We start from the raw sequence: 21,424 nt of genomic DNA on the forward strand, positions 1-21,424 counted from the left end.
CTTTTTCAAGTTTATCTTTTGTTTTGTAATAAAAATCTCTTTTTTTGAGGTGAGGATTTCATTCTTTGATAGTTAGCATCATGCACTATTTCTTTAAAAATGCTATTTGGTAAGCCCTTGGCAGGGAGCACATTTGTAATGGTTATGAGTTCTATTAATAATAAAAAATGCCCTATGTTTATAGAACCTTGTATCTCTCTTGCTTAAGGCACATTAAACTTCATGGAACAGATTAATAGATTTTAAGGCCAGAAGGGACCATTAGATCCTCTGGTGTGACCTCCTCCATAAAACGGGCCATAGAGCCTTAACCAATAATTCCTGTGTGAAAATAACTGGGAACACTCACTTGGGCAATATCCATGTGTGCAGTTGAGAACATTTTTGCAGGATTGGACATGATATAAATGCATTGGTCTTTTGGAGCTCAAAAGGGAGTCTTCAAAAGCAAGAAACACCAGACCTTGTTTTAATGACCACAAACACAGAGGTAAAAGGGAAGAAAGAAGCCAGCAGCAGGGGTAACTGCGCTCAGATATGTTGGCCTGAGACACACATGAGGAGGGCAGATGGACCCTATTCTCAAGTTGAAGGAGCATTTGCTTCTTCCCTATTTGTAGGACAAATATATTCTATAAATTATTAAATAAAAAAAGATTGATCCTGGGAATGGAGATTTGGCGGTAGGGAGATTTTTAAAATTCAGGGCATCTGAATTTATACATCCCCTTAGTTGTACAGCCACATTCAGACTTCCAGCTGTCCATCTGTTTCCTTCCTTGGGTAAGAGACCTTTGTCTCTCTCCCATCTGACTGGGGTATGCCCAAGTTACACAATTCCCTGCCTTCGCTGGGTTATTCACAACATAAAAAGGCTGCTGGAGCATACTCTATTTCTTACTCTATTTTTAGAGGCAGCTACAATTATGTTACCCTTGTAGCAGTTCTTATGTAAGACAACCTTATTCTTAAGGTAAAAGCACTGTATAGAAAACATATTCAAGGTAGCGCTGTCAAGAGATTAAAAATAATCATAATTATTGTGTGATTAAACATTGTGCTTGAATGATTAATTGTGCTGTTAATAATAAAGAACCATTATTTTTTATTTGTGCTATTTAAAATATTCTTATTTAAATTACAACATAGAATACAAACTGTACAGTGCTAACTTTATATTTAATTTTATTACAACACATGTATAGTAAAAATTAAATAAAAGGTATTTTAAATTCATCTTATACACATTGTGTAGAGCAAACATTTTATAATTAAAATTGAACTTACAAATGTAGGACCATGTAGAAAAAATTACTGCATTTAAAAATAAAACATTATAAAACTGTAGAGCCTATAAAGTCCATTCAGTCCTATTTCCTGTATAGCCAATCAGACAAAAAATTGTTTACATTTGCAGGAGCTAATGTTGTCTGCTTTTTGTTTAAGATGTCATCTGAAGGTGAGAACAGGTGTTTGTATGTTGTAGTCGACATCAGAAACAATTTATGTGCCAAATATATTAAAATTCATGTTTCTTCAAATACCATTCTAGAAAACATGTGCACATGCTGATTGTGGGTTCTGATAGATAATGATTCAAAGCAGTACAGACTGACGGTTGTTCATATTCATCATCTGAGTCAGATGATACCAGAATAGGTTGATTTTCCTTTTTTTGCTGAATTTTTTGCACTTTTAAGACTTCTAAAAGTATGATCTAGACCTTGTTTCTTTCAGATTTTGGAAGGCATTTCAGTTTTTTAAACCTTGGGTTGAGTACTATAGCTATCTTTAGAAATTTCACATTGGTATCTTCTTTGCATTTTGTCAAATGTAGAGTGAAATGTTAAAATGAACAATATATGTGGGGTCATCACCCAAGATTTCTATAGCAAGTAATATATTTATATATACTGTATATATATGACAGAATGTGGATAAAACAGAGTCATACAATTCTCTCTCAAAGAGTTCAGTCATACATTTAATTGATGCATTATTTTAATAAGCATCATCATCATGGAAGCATGTCCTCTGCAAACATGGCTGGAGCGTGAAGGGGCATATGAATGTTTAACATATCTGCCATGTATATACATTACAATGCCAACTACAAAAGTGCCATGTGAATTCCAGGTCTCATTTTCAAGTGACATTGCAAATAAGATGCAGGCAGCATTATCTCCTGTAAATGTAAACAAACGTATTGTTCTTAGGCTATGTCTACGCTACAGGGGTTTTGCGCAAAAACAGTTGATTTTATGCAAAAACCCGCAGAGCATCCACATCTCAAATGCGTTTTTGCACAAGAAAATTTACAGTAAAATGGCAGAACAGAGAGCTTTTTGTGGTGTAGGTATAACTCTGTCTATGAGGAATAACTCCTTTTTGTGCAAGAGTTCTTGCGCAAAAAGGTGTGTGGGGACGCTCAACAGCGGTTTCTTGTGCAAAAAGAGCCTGTCAGAAAAGGCACAGGTGCTCTAATGGCCAATCTGTGAATGGCAATCACAACTTCCTTGCTCAAGCATCAGAGGGGTAGCGGTGTTAGTCTGAATCTGCAAAAGCGGTGAAGAGTCCTGTAGCACCTTATAGACTAACTGAAGTGTTGGAACATAAGCTTTCGTGGGCAAAGACCATGCATGCACCTGACGAAGTGGGTCTTTGCCCACAAAAGCTTATGCTCCAACACTTCAGTTAGTCTATAAGGGTATGTCTAAACTACATGCCTCCGTCGACGGAGGTATGTAGATTAGACAGATTGGCAGAGGGAAATGAAGCCGTGATTAAAATAATCGCGGCTTCATTTAAATTTAAATGGCTGCCCCGCTCTGCCGATCAGCTGTTTGTCGGCAGATCGGGGCAATCTGGATGCGCCTCGTCGACAAAGAAGCCTTTCTTGATCAGCACAAGTAAACCTGGTTTCACGAGGCATACCTGTGCCGATCAAGAAAGGCTTCTTTGTCGATGCGGCACGTCCAGACTGCCCCGATCTGCCGACAAACAGCTGATCGGCAGAGCGGGGCAGCCATTTAAATTTAAATGAAGCCGTGATTATTTTAATCGCGGCTTCATTTCCCTCTGCCGATCTGGCTAATCTACATGCCTCCGTCGACAGAGGCATGTAGTCTAGACACACCCTAAGGTGCCACAGGACTCTTCGCCATCCTTGCTCAAGAGTATCCATATGGTATGGATGCTCTCTTGTGTAAAAGCACATTGCTTTTGTGGTGCACTTTTGAGGTGTGGACGCACTTTTGCACAAGAAGTTTTTGAGGAAGATCTATGCCACAAAAACCCTGCAGTGTAGTCAAAGCCTTAGTGATTGGCTTAACAGGAAGTAAGACTGAGTGGATTTGTAGGCTCTCCACAGGTTTGTTTTGAATGCAGTTATGTAACCAAAAATCTACATTTCTAATTTGCATATTTATAATAAAGAGATTGTACTACAGTACTTGGATGAGCTGAACAGAAATATACTACAGCTTGGACCTCCTTAGTATGGCACCTTCAGGACCTGAGTGTTCCCAAATGAGGGATTTTGCAGGACCAGCAGAGGTCAATTCCAGCCCCCTGCTTTACCCCACTCCCAGCCCCAGCTGCTGACCAGAGAGTACCAGTTTGTAGAGGTTCTACATGTATTTCTTTGGTTTATCATTTTTACAGTCCAAGTATTTGTAACCAAAAGAAATATAAAACAAGCACTATCCAGTTTGTATTTCTGCATGTAGGAAGTTAAAACTATACACATTATGGCTCAATTTATGTATTTAAAACACCATTAAAACATTTACTGATGTGGCTTCTCTGTCATCTGTGTTTTTGATAAAGGATGTCTGATAAATTTAGCCTTTGAATTCTTTAGAGAAATAATTGTCTGCTGCTGTGTTTGTGTTTAGTGGCCGTCATACTGGTGCCTTGCTGTGACTAAGGCTTCTATCTGCAAGTGGAATTACACATAATTATAATGCTAAAGTATGACACAAAATAATGGGGCCATATAGCCATGTAGAAGTTGAGCTCTTCAATTAATAACCACTCACACGCTCACACCCAGGGAAATAAACTCTTGCAGATATTTGTTAATTATATTTATAGTTAGCAGTACTATAGTTCAGAGGTTAATTATTGTTAATTTTTCAATTTTATAAGATTGTCTCAAAGACAGAAACAAGCCAGATATTCAGACAATAACCAGAGATGAATTACCATGTAGCAGTTTGTAAATTAATGGGACTGGGGAACAGTGGAAAAGACTGCCAGAGTAGGAGATTAGAGGAAATAAAAACCCTAACAGGGGTTTAACTAGCTGAACACATTACAATTTATTCCTATAACTAACAAATTGCAGAAATGTCTTTTAATAATAAATTAAATTTGTTTCAATGAGAAACATGTTGATTTGGATATTTCTGAAAATAGATTAATTTGGAATTCCTTGAATTTTTTTTTGGCTTATCTTTTTGGAAGCACTGAAAAGGAGGAACATGTGAACTTCTTCCTACCATGAGTAGCTGAGCAAGATACTACCATGCAGTTCATTTAGGGTATGTCTAGGTTACATGTCTCCGTCAACGGAGCCATGTAGCTTAGTTTACTCAACAAAGGGAAATGAAGCAGTGATTTAAATAATTGCCTCTTCATGTAAATCAAAATGGCCGCCACACTGTGTGGATCAGCTGTTTGTCGGCACAGCGCGGCAGTCTAGACGGGGATCTGCTAGAACCTTTTGTCGGCAGATTCTGTAAGCCTCATTTCCTGTAAGACTCCACAGCCAGTCAGGACTGAGGGGTGAGCCACGCCATCAGAGCCAGCCTCCAGAGCCGGGGGGACCTGAAAGCATGCCAGGGCCCATGAAGATCTGATGCGCCAGCACATCAGCATCCTGCGCAACATGCAGCAGACCCTGGCACAGAAGATACATGAGGACTCTGAGTGGCGGAACTGCGCATTGGACTAGCTCATGCAGTGGTGCGCTAATATGTTTGCCGTCATGTTGCACATTATGTCACACCTCTCTGCTGCCACTGCTCCTGGCTTCCCTCCTCTTGTCCCCCCTACTATGCCCATTCACCCTCTGCCTGCCCCCCATGCGATGCCTCTGTTCCCTCCCCAGGTGATGCCCATGCCCTCTCCACTTCCGCCCTCCGCCATCCCTGACCCGACTCCAGCCCCCCTCTTGTCCATCCCCCTGTGTTCCCCAAGCCCACCCAACCTCAACTCCGATGAGGTCCCTGCTCCCGAAGTGGCACATCTAGCCACCCTCTCTCCCTCCAGGTTATGAGCCCGACTCCTCCTCCACGTTATCCGCCCCCTCTCCTCCTGCACACATTTTTGAATGTAATATAAATACAGACTTCATTTTGTTCTAAATCAAACAGGTGTTTTTTATTGAGAGGTCAGGGAAGCGGTGAAGGGAAGGGCTGTGGTGGGGAAGGGACAGGGCAGCAAGCCAGAGGCCCCTTTTGGGGAGTCCCTGGGGAGAGTTACTGCGGTGCTTGAGAGAACCTCTCCCTCAGGGCCTCCTGGATGCGCACCCTGGCCTTATGGGCCTGGTGGATTGTGGCTGTCTATAGCTACTGGAAGGCTTACTCCTCGCTGCCAGTGTCTGCCCCCCACCCCAGGAGGAAGTTCTCCCCCTTCCTCTCTATAATGTTGTGGAGGACAAAATATGCTGCGATCACCTTGGGGATGTTGTGCTCCCCCACATTCAGGTGGGTTAGCAGGCACCTGAACTGCACCTTCAGGTGCCCAAAGGCACACTCCACTTGGATCCCGGCCCGGCTGAAGTGCACATTAAATTGGTCTCTGCTGGGGTCAAGGTGGCCTTTCTACAGCTTCATAAGCCACAGCATCAGGGGGTAATCCATGTCCCCCACGATGTACAATGGCATCTGCACATCCTCAACTGCAAAGTCATGGGTAGGGGAAGAAAGTGCCCACCTCCAGCTTCCCGTACAGGCTCGAGTTTTTGAAAATGCGGGCATCATTTGCTCTGCCTGACCACCTGACCAAAATGTCCATGAACTGTCTATGGTGGTCGACCAGGGCCTACTGCACCATCGAGAAGTAGCTCTTGCAATTGATGTACGGGGTCGCTTGATGCTCCAGGGAGCAGATCGGTATGTGGGTCACATCAACCGCTCCACCACAGTTAATTAAAGCAAAGGAAACTTTTATTTGCTTTACATTCTTTCATCCTTTTCTTCTTTTTCCTCCCCCCACCTGGGAATTGAGGCTTCTGGATTCAAAGCAACAAGAACCAGGTAAGAATAAACATAGAAACCCAAACTTGAGCACACCCTCCCCCCTAGAACATATGTTGTAAAGCTTTAAACAGTCATTTCCAAATGATAACTTAAATCCAGTAATAAAGATTTCCAAACTTTTAGGCAGTCTCCTTTGTCTCACTCTTCTTCTACTACTGGAGAGGCAAAAAAAGACAAAGTAGTGAAACAATTCCTACTACTATAGTTTGCCCATCATCACTTTTGTTGTAATCTGTGCTTTCTGGTCCAAGGTGAAAATCAGCATATTTTTCTCCTGCTGGTTGATGAGTTGCAGAGAATCTTGAAATTTTCCATTTCTTTTCATCTATTAATACAACAGAATCTCCCTGGATTTCTGTTATGCACAGAGGAGATTAGATGCATTTTATCTTTATTTTTTTTTTGTAACTGTTTCTGACCTTTATGCCTCATTACTTGTATTCACTTAAAATCTTTCTTTGTAGTTAACAAGCTTGTTTTATTCTTTTATCTAATCCAATGTGTATAAATTGAAGAATTTGGGAAACTCCACTTGGGATAACCAAAAATTGTGCATATTATTTCCATTCATGAAATAAAGGGCCTATATAAATTTGTATTGTCCAGAAGAGAACTGGACAGTACAGGACATACATTTCTGGGGAAAAAATCTGGAACTGTGTATGTGTTGAGGTAAGCCTATGTGTGCTGGATGGCTGCAGAATATACATGTATATAGCAGGGCTTTACTTATATTCTGGAGGCTGCTTATGGCAATCTGAGCTGGAAACTACAGCAGCAAAGCAGTAAAGGGTACCCCAAGTTGGAGGTCAGAAGTGACAGAACTACTTATTAGTCGGAGTATGTCACGGGATGATACTTCTGTTGTTAAGTGTAGAATGTACCAGTATGCCAACAATATTTCAAGTAAAGATCCTTGATACCATTACTACTGAGATAGTGTTTCATTTCAACAGAGGTAAATTGTATTCCACTGTCAGTTACCAAGTAACTTGGAAATCCTTCTCGGGCAAAGACCGATGATGTTATCTTCATCATTGAATGTAATTTATTGCCATTTTGATAGACTACCATTGCTATTGCATAAAAGGCTAATCATCAAATGACCTAATTATTCCCATGGGCAGTTGGGCTAATCAACTGGTGTGAGAAGAATGTCAAAGGTTTTCTGTGCCTTATCACTAAAGACAGAAAGCTAAATAATTCTTAAATATTTTCTCAACATACATACCCATCCCTGGCAACCAGAAGTCTTGTCACAGTTGCCATTTCCGGATGTTCTTCATCTGGCAGGTGAATCAGCTATTTTTTCAGAAGTGAAGGCACAGTAAGATGATACATTCTCAAAATCCATTTACAAATCCATTTCATGTTTTATGTGTTTATATGACTGCAAGTGTCTTATAAAACCATCCATTGACTATATGTCTTTAAGTCCTAAAGTGTCTTGTTTTCTGTGTGATGTATCTTCTGTGATGACTCCATGAAGTGGAGCAGGGATTTGAGAAATGGCAATCTTTTAATATTTTTTCTATTGCACCTTCATTGTAGGTTTGGATAGGTGAGAAAAAAAATCTGTAATGGTCATGCCACCCAGAAGATTCACTGTCTAGAAATCATGTAAAGATTTGGCAATTCTTGGTATTGCTCATCTGAAACTCTTGTCATGAATAATGTGATCTCATCTAAAGATAAATATTCTACATCACAGGTAGGTTCTGAAGTGTATACAGACATGCTAGATCTTCCCAAACATCAAGATTTTTCAGGATTATTGAGGGATCTGGATATGACTGCTATAGTGACTTCTATTCTATTTTTAGCTGAACCAAGACAGCACAAGATCATATTCAGAAGCATCTATTGCAAAAATTGCTTGCTTCTCAGAATCAAAAGAGCTCAGAGACCCAGACTGTGGGAATTGCACAGTTTAGCCTATTAAAGTTGTTTTGCATGCTTAATCCTATCCAAATCTTAATAATTTTTTAGGCTATGATGCAAAGGAACTACTTCCACAGCAGATTTCTGTATACACTTTGAATAACAATTTGTAGAATTCCAAGAAATATCAAAATTTGTCCTTGTTGCCAAACTCTTGACATCATGAATGATTTTCACTAGATATGGATTTGGTCATATGCCAGTCCATGTGGTTGAATGTCCCAGATATGTCCCTGAATCAGAATAGAATTGACATATCCCCTTGCTGACAAGTTCATATCAAAGTCTTTCTAAAATCATTTTCTAGGATATCATGATCAGATTAATCTTTGCCATATACAAGAATGTCATCTCGAAAGAAATAATGTTCTCTTCTCTCCAGAGATCCCATGCATCATTCTATGGAGCATGGATGTTACAGAGGCTAACTCAAATGACATCCATTTGATTTGGAACATTCCGAGATGATGAAAAACTGTATACTTGTGGAAGTGTTCCATTATGGGAACTAGTGACAAGCTGAGGATAAATCAAAGATCGTAATAACTCTTGCTTACTTCAAGGTGATCAGCATTTCATTGAGGTTGGATAGAGGCTTACAATCTGCAACGAAGTTTAGATTTCTCAACCACACACACATCAGATTCCATTGTTAAAGCTTTGTGATGAAAATGATAGGAGAAACCTACTCTGATGAATCAATTGATACAGTGATATTTCCTTTGCTTAATTTCAGAATCTCATCCTTCATTGGTTGTGTCAGTGATAATGGTATACGTAACACTTCAGGTTCTACAAGCACCATTTGGTTTTTATTTCTATGTTGTGCTTGAACTTTTGCAACACCTGTGGGACTGATGAACATTTCTTGAAAGGCAGAGATGATTCCTGGTTGAATATGTAGCACAGGTTCTGTACTATTTCATTCTTATGTCATCTGAAGATCCCTTTAATGAGTCCATCCTAAATTTTAAAGTCCCCTTTTGGGCTCCATAGATTTTTCCCTTAGACATGACAGCCTTTGTACTTAAGAGGAGATGTATAATAGCTAGTGATCGAGATACCCTCTACAGAATATGTCTGGAGGATAAAAGTCAGATTATGAGCAAGCATATTGCACATTATTGAGTTGGTTGGGAATTACAAAGTAAGGCAAACCAGAATCTGCTAACATCCTCATTTCACGGCCATAGACTAGCACTTGGCAGTGTAAAGTGGTATGGTGATCCCCTGTCACATTCATAACATCATTTTGATTCAATTCACCATTGTTCTCATGCATGCAAACTCCAGATCAACCTTGAGGGCAGACTTAGAGACAAATGTCCTCTTTGCACTTTTAAAAACTGATTTGCTGGCAGGATTGAATGTCTGCCTTATAATCTGGGTCATCACATCTGTATCACTGATAGCACTATGGAGTATGGAAGGTAAAGTCACTATAGGTGTAGGAAATGTGTGGGTTACAGTTTTGTCTTGGCTTGCATTAATCTCTCCAGGCAGGAAGACATTTGGTCTGGAAAGTGACTTAGCGCAGTGGATGGTGCTTTCTACCCATACGGCAGTTTCTATGATTTCTCAAAGGTAATAGAGCCTTGTAGTGGTTGATGGGCTCTTAAGACATCTGTACATAGGAATAGATTCTCAAGTGTTCTGTATGAAAATTTAAAAGAGGACTGAAATGGTCATGAAGGGCTCAGGAAGCAGCAGCATATAGAATCATATCTTGATGTAAGTTGATAACAGGAAGGAGATGCTTGAAGATTTGTTACCCTTCAGAAATAAGGAAATGAAACAGTAAGGATTTCTGTTTTTCCAGAGAGTGTGTAGAATTTTCTAAATCAAGGATATAGCTGCTGAAGTGAGACTTTCATTGTTGCCATGGGAGCAAAGGCTCTACTGTGGTAAGCACAAAGAATAGTAGAGGAAGAATTTATCTCATAGTCATAAGTATAGTAGCAAGTTGGTACTCAGAACTGTAGATCAGTGTTTCCCAAATGGTGTTCCGCAGAACCCCGGGGTTCCACAAAGTAAAACTAAGAATTCTGTGAGAAAATTCCATTACAATAACATTTTATGATTTAAAAAAATAATAATTAATATTTAAGCATTTATGAATTTTATTGAAAACAATTTTCTTTTGTGTTTGCCATGATAAGTGTCCCTGTGTAATGCCAGCTTAGCCATAGAGTGGGGACGATGATGTCACTACTCAGCAATGCACTAGCATTCAGTCAGTGGTGTGATCGCCTGTCATATGCCACCCTAAATATCCGTACTCACTCTCAGGGAGTGTGGATCACGTGGGTGACTGAATACGAATATACTAGCGCTGCGTCAAAGCTTCAGCTGTCAAACAAGTTGCTTTATTTTTTGTACACATTAAATGTGAATTTTGTTTTAAAATATGTGCAATTAAACTAAATATTAGTCTCATGACCTTGTTTTGCATTTGTTTATTATTATCCTTACTTATTTGTGATCTCCTTTTTCAGCTCCATATATAAGAGTGTTATTAGGAGTTCTGCAAAATTCTTTTGAGTTTAAAAGGATTCCATGGACAAATAAAATTGGGAAACATTGCTGTGGAAAAATGTGTCAGTTGGGGAAAAAGAATCAGTATGAAAATAATAAACACTTGTCATTTTAAATGTTTCTTTTAGGTTTTGGTCTACCCTACCAGGGGAGATCAATCTAAGTTACATAATTCAGCTGCATGAATAATGTGGCTGAAGTCAACATACTTAGATATACTTACTGTAGTGTCTTCACTGGGGCGTATTGATGGGAGACACTCTTCTCTCGACTCCCTTCCACTTCACATTGAGGTGGAGTACAGGAGTTGACACTGAGAGTGATCAGCTTAGACATGATAAATTGGCTCCACTGGATCAATCAGTGTCCATCTATCTAGCCAATAATGTAGACATACTCTCAGCAAGATGCAGATAGAACCAGGCTATATGCTTGTCTGAAAGCAGCAACATCTGATCACAGCAGTAGAACATAAGGCACTTAGATAAATTAGATTTCTGTTTCTCTGTGGGGCATTTTATGCTCGTGGCCAATTTGTTTTGAACCTGAACACATTTGAGGAAGACTCAGGAAGCTTTATAAAATCAAGGATAAGGGTTATTCCTCTCACTCTTTCACAGAGCTGGCATTCTTCCTTTCCTTTTCTTCTTTCTCCTTTCTATTCTCCTCCTCCCCTGGTGCATCAAAGCTAAATGAACCACTTAGGAACAAAAACGAGTGGAGCTATCTGCATCTAGCCATATACAATGTTTCAAATAAAATTGAATTAATGACAACTTGTGAACCAGAAATGTGATGCATTATTGTTTGCTTCTGGCAGTAGGAAAAATTCAAACCAATAGTTCAACACTATGACAATAGCTTCTGGCTTCTATAGCGCTCATATATAATGGGGGAATTGCCTACAGGGAAGATGATTAGGGAATTTTGAAAAAAAATCATTTTGTTAGCTCAGCAGTGTTTGTAATTATCCACATGGCATATCATTTACTTATTGGTTAGTTGTGCATATGGGACCTTTATCCTGTACTCTAATTACAGTATGTAGAAAAAATGTAATTGTTAGGGGTGATTTCACATCAGTGGATAGTTAAGTGTCATTAAAATGATCCTGGAATGCATTTATTTACAAATAAATATTTCCAATCTTTCTTTTGAGGGAAACAGATGGCAAAGAGGAAGTTGCTATAGTAAAGTGATAATAATATTATTTATATAGAATTGTTTTGACAAGGCACCTTGGGAACAATACTGTTAAAATATTTTTAAATGACCACTATTGTGCCCTTTATTCATTATTTCCTTTCATTCTCTTTCACATTTTATTTTTTACAGTGGAGGACAATTTAATTTCCCCTCCCCTATTTTCTTTTGTTTACATTTTAAAGTGATTTTTAGTTGTATTTGCTTTACAATTGTTTAATTGTAGTTCTTTATTTTCAGGGAAGAGCAAAATGTTAAAATCTGTGCTCAGAACATGCCATTTAATTTCATTGAATCATCTACTGCTGGCATAGAAAAGTGGCTTTGATAGCCTCTTTAGGGACATGAGCTATACCATGTCTAAATCATACTTGCATGGTTTTCTAGTCAGAAGAAATAAAAAGTACTGTATTTTGATACAGAGGGCTGTAGGAGAATGATCCATGGGAGATACATAAGCCCCAGGATAATCAGAGTCTTTTCCCCTGTGGACTGAAGAGAGGTTACTACATGTTAATTAGAGCACGTGAAGCCAATTAAGGCCCTGCCAGAGACATATAAAAACCTGTGCTTCAGTCAGAGAGAGAGGACAGAAGGACAGATGACTGTAGTTTGGAGGAGTTCTGTTGTTAACCAAAGGATCAGAGTACCTTGGAAAGGCAAACCCTGCCTAAGCAAAACAGAGGGACTCTCCAGGCACAGAAGGAGTGAGAGAAACCCAGCCCAAGAGGGGACAGAGAACAAAACTCCATAAAGCTGAAGGGGCTGGGACCCAGAGTAGAGGGTAGGCCCAGTCCCTTCCTTCCCTCCTCTTCTCTCTCCCACTCTCCCACCAGGGCACTAGTGGAGCTCTTCTTTTAAAAAATAAGTCCTGGTTACATACCAGTAAAAGTTACCATGACTCTTAGGAGATGTTGCTTTAATTAGCATTTTGTATGTGTGTCTCAAACACACATTTTCATAACAGCTCACTATTACCCACTAAAACCAAACAAAACTGAAAAAAATCCAATAATATTAACTGATTGATTTCAAAATTAATTTAGCCATTGATTTCCTTTCTCCTTCAATGCACTATGCCCTTCCAATGGGCTCAGGGTTCCCCTTATACAGAATGCCATCTACTAGAAGACTTGATGACCTTCCTACATCTGCTCTTGATGCCTTCACACTTCAGCTGGAGTATGTCCTTCAGGCTTCTAGATCTTGAAGGGCAGAGCAATGACCCATTCATTACATTTAGGGATTTACAGATTAGGATGGCCAACCCATTTTTCTCATCTCCTCAATATATTCATGGTAGTGGGGACTTATCATCCCTTATTTTGAGGCCAAAACTTTCCTGGTTGCTATAATAGGGAATCACCGAAAGAAAGATGTTGAATATAGGAGTTTCCTACTGAAGTAAAGTATTTGTTGTTCTATTTGTCATTACAGCTCTTTAGTTTTATCAAGTACAATACATTTTATTCTTTCTTTGAGTTAAGGAAAATATTAGAACAAAACCCAGTCTATTGTTAAGCTTTGAGTGCCTGGCAGCTTGTATGTACTTTGCAGAGAATCATAGATACTTGAACATATTTTTAGTACATTCAATGCAATTTTACATTGGATCATGCATTTCTTTTTATGTTTCTTCAGCTGACTTTGTTGAAATTAGGTCACATAGACACCAGGCTTACTGTTTATCAATTATACATTTTGATGGATTCGTGATCCTATTCCACACATTTTGCTATAAGTACCCAGACATGTTTGGCTAGGAACCCCTATTTTCTGAAGACTGCCAGTACAATCATATATATAGTAGCCCAATTTCTGTGACTCTGTAATGCTGAAATGCTGGCTGTTCCCTCTGGGTGACGCTGTTGCCTCCCGCTGTGGCACTTGGCTGACTTTTGCACCGCTCAGCCAGGCTGCTGCGCAGAAGCAAGCAGCGCAAGTGACCTTTTGGGGTCTGCACTCCTCATGCAGCACGGGAATGAGAGAGATGCAGCAGGAGGAGGAGAAGAGAAACACAGAGGCTGTGTCTACATTGGCACCCTTTTCCAGAAAAGGGATGCTAATGAGACCAGTCGGAATTGCAAATGACGCGGGGGATTTAAATATCTCCCGCGGCATTTGCATGAACATGGCTGCCACTTTTTTCCGGCTCGGGGTTTTGCCGGAGAAAAGCGCCAGTCTAGACGGGATCTTGCGGAAAATAAAGCCTTTTCCGGAAGATCCCTTATTCCTACTTTCAAGTAGGAATAAGGGATCTTCCGGAAAAGTGCTTATTTTCCGCAAGATCCCATCTAGACTGGCGCTTTTCTCCGGCAAAACCCCGAGCCAGAAAAAAGTGGCAGCCATGTTCATGCAAATGCCACGGGGGCTATTTAAATCCCCCGCAGAATTTGCAATTCTGAAGTGTCTCATTAGCATCCCTTTTCTGGAAAAGGGTGCCAGTGTAGACACAGCCAGAGTGAGAGGTGGGAGGGGGAGAAGAGAAAGAGGGAGAGATGGCGAGAGAGGTAGGAGATGGACGAGAGCTGAGAGAGAGAGAGTGGGAGAGGCAGTAGGAGGAGAAGAAAGAAAGAGGCCATTTGCACCACTTGCTCCTGTGCGGTGGCCTGGCTGAGCGGCGCAGAAGTCAGCCGAGCGTCATGGCGGGAGGCAAAGGGGGGTGGGGCGATGACATACACGCCCAGGGGGTGGGGCCTGCATGAGCATGCATTCCCAATGGAGACAGAGGAGAGCAAAGAGAGAGTGAGAGGCAGGAGGAGGAGGAGGAGGAGTAAAGAAAGGCAGAGTGAGAGGCAGGAGGGGGAGAAGAGAAAGAGAAAGATGGAGGGGGAGGCAGAAGGTGGAGGAGAGCTGAGTGAGAGGGTGAGTCAGTAGGAGGAGGAGAGAGAGAGAGAGAGAGAGAGAGAGAGAGAGAGAGAGAGAGAGAGAGAGAGAGACGGAGTGAAAGACTGGAGACTCAGAAGAGAAGACCGACGTGGAGGAGAGACCTGAAAATCCTGTCTTATAGCGGGCTAATTGGCTAGTTTATTTATAAAGGAACAAATCTGAGATGTTTACTTGGTTTTTTTTCCACTCGTGTCTTATTCAGCCAAAACTCCTGTTGACTCCAAGCATAATTTTGTGTTGGTAAGAACATCAGGAGCCACTAGATTTAAAAAATATATATACAGGCAGTCCCCGGGTTATGTACAAGATAGGGACTGTAGGTTTGTTCTTAAGTTGAATTTGTATGTAAGTCGGAACTGGTACATATTGTAGGGGAAACTCTAGCCAAACATTTCTCCAGAGCTCAGTTTTATTCTCCCACACCTCACTTCCCTCAGTCCTTTATTCTCAAGCTGAGGTGTCTGCTGAGAAAAGCCGCTCCGCGTCTCCCTGGTCTGCTGGGGGGGGGGGGGAGGGGCGGCGCTAGCTTCGCGTCTCCCTGGTCTGCTGGAGGGAAGCAGCTAGTGCAGGGTTGCCTCACCCCATTTGTAAGTAGGGATCCGATGTAAGTCGGATCCATGTAACCCAGGGACTGCCTGTATGTAAAAGTTCAGAAGTATAATACCAGGCCTTGCTGTCTCAACACAGGACATCCTTTTAAGAGTTGAACTGGGCCAGTGAAGTCCACCTTCATGTTCTGACCCTTAAAAAATCAGTTCTTTGGGGAATTATGGTCCCTTCAGGGTCATGTGACTTCAGGATGGACATGAGGCTTGTTGTGAAAGTGGACCAGTCTATAAAGAGCCACCTGTGGTACAAAATAGTGAGAAGTCTAGGGAAAGGTATGAAAGCAGCAGTTGCAGCTTGTTGACAACCATTTCAAAATGATGTGTCATTTTTATTTAATAGGAGCTGAGAACAGAACTCATAAAAGATTATGATGGAAAATGCAGGAAAGAGACTAGAGAGAGGGTCCTAAGCAAGATAGACATAGAAAGAAGCAAAAAAGTAGGCAAGTTTGAAAATTGAGAGTCGACTTCTGTCTATAGCAGAGGGCCTTAAGCATGGACCTTGGTGTAGAGGGAATGTCCAGGATCCCCTGTGACACTACTTCCTGTTGCTATGTTTAACAACAAAAACAAAAACAAACAAAAAAAAAACCCTTACAATGAAAAGTAAGGATTTGAAAAAGAAGAAGTGGTCTTAAGAAATATTGTTAGACTTGTAAAGGGCAGAAGTCAGACAGACCCTTACGAAATGAAATGGTTGGAAATGGCATTTTTAGTATGTATAAATGTGTGATATTTATTTTGACTTTGGAATGTTGTTTACCCTGGATGGGAGCAATGTTGAGTTGTGTGTAAGACCAAATGACCTGCTTACTTTCACTGATTTGCTCACAACCCAGAAACAATGGGAAAACAAGGTGCTTAGAGAAGGAACACTGAGACATAGCTGTAACAGACTTTTGCACAGATAAGCAACACTGCATACATATAGTGTCAAAATTAGCTACAATATATCATAGCAGTCAATGCACTTCTACCACTTTTCTTGGGTTAATCTTACAAACAGCGAAACAAAAAAGAAAATGTTCTGTTACTTCAGTAAGTTAATATCGTCTGTGATGAGAACAAACAGGGAGCTGAAGTTTAATCTCCTACTATAATAATACATACTATAAGCTATAAAGAACTATACTGATATTTTCCATTCACTTCTTTTCATTATTTATTGAATAGTTTCATTACATCTATAGTCTTTAGGACTTTTCTTTTCTTTTCAAGCAATATTTCATAGTATGATATGACAGGACAGAATGTTTTGTTTCTTTGCCCTTAGCTGTGTACTTGACACAAAAACAGTCATTAAAGACTGAAACTCGGGACATGTTAATTACCTGCATATTTAAGTTTTTATTTTCTATACTGTGCTTTGGAAAGTGAACCTCAGATATGAAATATTCTGATTAACGTAGAACCTGAATTCAGAGTATTAAATGCAAGTGTATTAAATGCTTGGTCAATATTGAAAAAAATATTCATAAAAAATCTTGCTAAGAGACGTCTCAATATGTCACATCTATAAGACATTTTGTTCAAAAGTAAAACAATTTGCTCTAGTGACTAAAGTAGAGATGTGAAAAGTAATGTCTTAATTCTCTTCCCTGAGATATGTGAATCGGACCCCCCCCCCCAATGTAGTGCAATATATAAACTATAGGTCGAAGTGAGCTTTCCCTGCCATCTATTTATAAAATCGGGGGAAAGACCTTAGTAGTAGACCAAATTTACATTGTCATACCTATTTTGCAGCATTATTGGCAAAGCTAAACTAAATTCTTCATAAAAAGTATTTGAATGTTCCTGGATTCCAATGTTGTCTGGAAATAGAACAATTGTAGGGATGTGTTAGCATAACACTTATCATAGGCAATAACAATTGGAATTTTACCTATGTCTAAGGTCCCTAAATATAACAATTTAAGCAGCCAGATTTTCAGTTGTGTTTGAGCACTCCTTGATTTTGTTGCAAGTCCCAGCAATTCCCAGCCCCAGTATAATGTATAGATGTTATTGAGGAGGAGCTCAGACCTACACTGTTAGAATAGGGCCCCTCAGGCACCCCTCATGCCAGTAGAGAATTGGGAATAGAGGAGCTGTTCTCTGCAATGTTCCCTTTTCATTTCTCCCTGTCTCCAGAGTGGGGTCTCCTCCCACTGTCTGCACTGTTGGGCTATGTCTACACTCGCGGCTTCTTGCATGAAAAATATGCAAATGACGCTAAGCGTAGAATATCACCGAGCCTCATTTGAATGCCTAATGAGCCACTATTTTTGCAGAAAAAGCTCATGTACCAGAAGGAGTTGTCTACACTGCCCCTTCTTATGCAAGAAAAACCCTCTTGAGCAATGCTGTTACTCCTGAAAATAATCAGAGTAACAGCATTGCACAAGAGGGTTTTTCTTGTGCAAGAAGGGGCAGTGTAGACAGCGCCTTCTGGCGCAAGAGCCTTTTCTGCAAAAATGGTGGCTCATTAGGTATGCAAATGAGGCTCGGTGATGTTCCATGCTTAGCCTCATTTGCATATTTCTTGAGCAAGAAGCCACGAGTGTAGACATAGGCATGGAGGTCATGGTGGGGAAACTAACTTCCACCAGTTTTATATTAGTGTAAAGTTCATTCATACAAAAGACATTCATTGCTGGCCTGCCACAGTGAGAATACAGCCACTTCATGCTGTCTCAGCAGAGCAAAGGGCAATAGTAGACTGATGAATCCAAAGTAGTTAGGGGACTAAAGGGGGCTGTTACCCCCAGGCTGAGAGATTCAAAGGGGCCTGGGGCTCCCAGCTCCTGCCACTGCTATTGCAGTAGCAGCAGTCTCCCGAGCCCTGGACCCTTTAAATCATTGCTCATCCCAGGAGGAATACCTGGGAGGTCGACAAATGCCTTTGATGTCGACCCCCGCGCGTCCAGACTACCGTGCTGAGCCGACAAACAGCTGATCGGCACAGCATGGCAGCCATGTAAATTTAAATTAAGCAGCGATTATTTAAATCGACGCTTCATTTTCCTATGCCCGGTAGCCTAATCTACATGCCTCTGTTGCCAGAGGCATGTAGTCTAGACGTACCCTTAATGTGGTGCACTCCAGGTGGTGCAGAGTGTTGACTTTACAGGGCTTCACCCTTTCCACCTGAGGCCCCACCCTTTCTGGGAGGACAGAGTTGAAACACTGCAGGCTGTTGATGCTTGTATGCTTGCTAGGGTAGGCTATCACACTTGCATTCATAGTGACTAAGCTGGCAGCAGAAGATGTGTATGAGAATGTATTTCTTTTAAAGAAAAGACAGTTGAATCTGCAAAGCTGCAAAGAGAGTATTCACTTAATAGAGAGATGATAGATGCCTTAGACCTACTGTGGGAAAGTAAAAAAGTTGTGGAACAGATCATGAGAGAGGCATAAGGGAAATTCACAGCTAATAATTCAGTGATGGAAAATGACAAAATGTACCATGAATGTTTGCAGAGTAGTGTTTGAATATCTGTACAGATGACATTCATCCCTGTGCAGAGATACAGCACAGGGCCAGGTACCACTTCCGTCCCACTTGAGCTCTTAAATAGGACTTAAGTGGTGCTTAGGTTTAGTCAACAAGGAGTCTGGTGGCACCTTAAAGACCAACAGATTTATTTGGGCATAAGCTTTCAAAGGTAAAAATCACTTCTCCAGATGCATGGCTTAGTATTATGGTTTTTACAGAAACCTAATTAAGGAACATATTCATGAAATAAATGGACAGTAATCATTAGCAGATTTCAGGACAAATGTTATTTGTATTGAATTATTCAAGTGATCTGTTAGAAAGTATAGTAATGCTGCCATTGGATAGTACAAATAAGATGAATAGATATCTTGATTGCATAGGGACAGTCCAAATATTTTAGGCTACGTATGATATAGGCGCCTTTTTTACCCCACCTTCTGTCCCGATGTTTCACACTTGCTGTCAATTCATGATAGGTGCAAGCGACCTGTTAAGCATCACTTTGAAATACATTAATAATTTTAAGGTGAACTCTCAAGCTTCTATGGAGGAAACAAATGGGATTTTAGATTCTAAGTCATAGACACAAAATATGTGCAAATATAAAACATATAAGCACATTGGCAAAATATTTACAAAGAAACTTTCTTCTCTTACCTGATACATTCCATTTTCATAGCTGCAAACAACTGAAAACATCTCAATCAGCTAATAGTATAGGAGCCATTCATCTTCCATGCCCCAGAATATCAGAGCCTCATGTCTGACAAGTTTTTTTTCCACATGTATTCTTAAATATCAGTATATAGGAAGCAAAAATAATCCACCTTTTCCTTCAATTTCTACTCTTAATTAGGCATTGATACAAGTCATTTAAGTAAATGAAAAAGATCTCATTGATTCAAATGGGCTTTGTATCTGACAAATAATGTATCATGGCAATGTAGCAATATGAAATGAAACTTCATTATGATCTATGTCAGAGATATATGTGTGTCAAATGACCCTGCCATTGTTACATAAATAATAGGTCATTAAAAATGAAGGCCAGTTACCTCACTACTGTCAACTATGGTAGCTCCATAGAGCTGCAATAATATGAACCATCTGAGTACCATGCCCCAAAGCTCTACTGTAGCACTGAATTCATCATTATGGTGGTGTTTCCTACAGCTAACAGAAGGGCTTAAGGGTAGGGTTAAAAGAGAAGTAAATTGGAAGTGAAAATAAAAAAAGTATGGAAACAAGCAGTGAGAAAAGAACAGAAAATTGTTGATCAAGTAGAGATTGAGCTGTTAGAAAAATATTGAAAAATGCATTTTTGTCAAAATCAAAATATTTCATGGGACTATGTCAATCTCAATGAAAACTTTAATTGGAAAAAAGTCAAATGATTTTATTTCAACTTATCACTTTTGATTCATGTTATTTAATATTAAAATTAATAGAGAGCATGTATATGCCATTAGTATTTTAATGCAGGTGAAAATGAAATGTGTTGACACTATTGGAACAAAAGTATAGATTTTGGACTTTTGAAACAAAATGTTTCAATGGTCCAAAATTAATACTTTTGTAGACTTCATTTGTATGGGAAATATCAATATTTCAGCTTTTTGTTCTTATTAGAATAAGTTTGTTTTCAGTTAGGTCTGAGTGACATGATAAGGAAGTCAATGTTCCTGGATAAACATAGGCGAATAACCTGTTCCACTATATGTGCATTTTTACAATATTGATGCTGCATTTCAGAACAAATCCATGCATGTTTGTGTTAGCATGTGACAAACTTGTCAAGGAACAGCAAACCCCATGGCATTGTTGACATTGTCACACTGTCAGATTAATTTCAGAGAATGAGAAAGTTTGCACAAAACTTTGTGGGCCACTTTAGCCTTTCATTAAAAACTTGCACAACATATAGGACTTTGCATAAGCCACTACCTCACATTTAATTTCAACCATCTACAGTTCTAAAAAATGCTAAGTAGTTTTTTCTTTAGTGCATATTTTTTTCTTCTAAACTTCTTTAGTGCATATTTTTTTTCATAGATTCCAGAGCCAGGAGGTCTATTGTATAGACCATTGAATATTAATATAGACCATAGTCTATACAATATAGACCATAGATCTTTACACAATAATTCCTAAAGCATATCTGTTAGAAAAAAAATCCGATCTTGATTTAACAATTGTCAATTGTAGAAAATCCACCACAATCCTTGAGCTGCATCTAGACTGGCATGATTTTGCGCAAATACTTTTAACGGAAAAGTTTTTCCATTAAAAGTATTTGCACAAGAGAGCGTCTATACGGCATGTGCCTTTGCGCAAAATATTTGCTTTTGCGCAAAAGCATCTGTGCCAGTGTAGATGCTCTCTTGCGCAAGAAAGCTCCGATGGTCATTTTAGCCATAGGGCTTTCTTGCGCAAGAAATTAACCTGTCTGTCTACATTGGCCCTCTTGCGCAAGAATACTTGTGCAAGAGTGCTTATCCCTG

General features: G+C 39.8%; 1 long non-coding RNA gene across 1 annotated transcript in view; it reads right to left on the minus strand.

The window, feature by feature from the left end:
- The window catches only part of LOC112546769 (uncharacterized), a 125,397-nt gene extending 105,557 nt beyond the window's left edge, over positions 1-19,840 (minus strand). Inside the window, exon 1 of the long non-coding RNA XR_012901217.1 lies at positions 19,581-19,840. This is a non-coding gene — a long non-coding RNA (uncharacterized LOC112546769). The remainder of the gene's footprint in view (positions 1-19,580) is intronic.
- Between the last annotated feature and the right edge of the window lie 1,584 nt (positions 19,841-21,424).

Source organism: Pelodiscus sinensis, chromosome 1 (assembly GCF_049634645.1).
Source record: "Pelodiscus sinensis isolate JC-2024 chromosome 1, ASM4963464v1, whole genome shotgun sequence".
Taxonomy (NCBI): Eukaryota; Metazoa; Chordata; order Testudines; family Trionychidae; genus Pelodiscus; species Pelodiscus sinensis.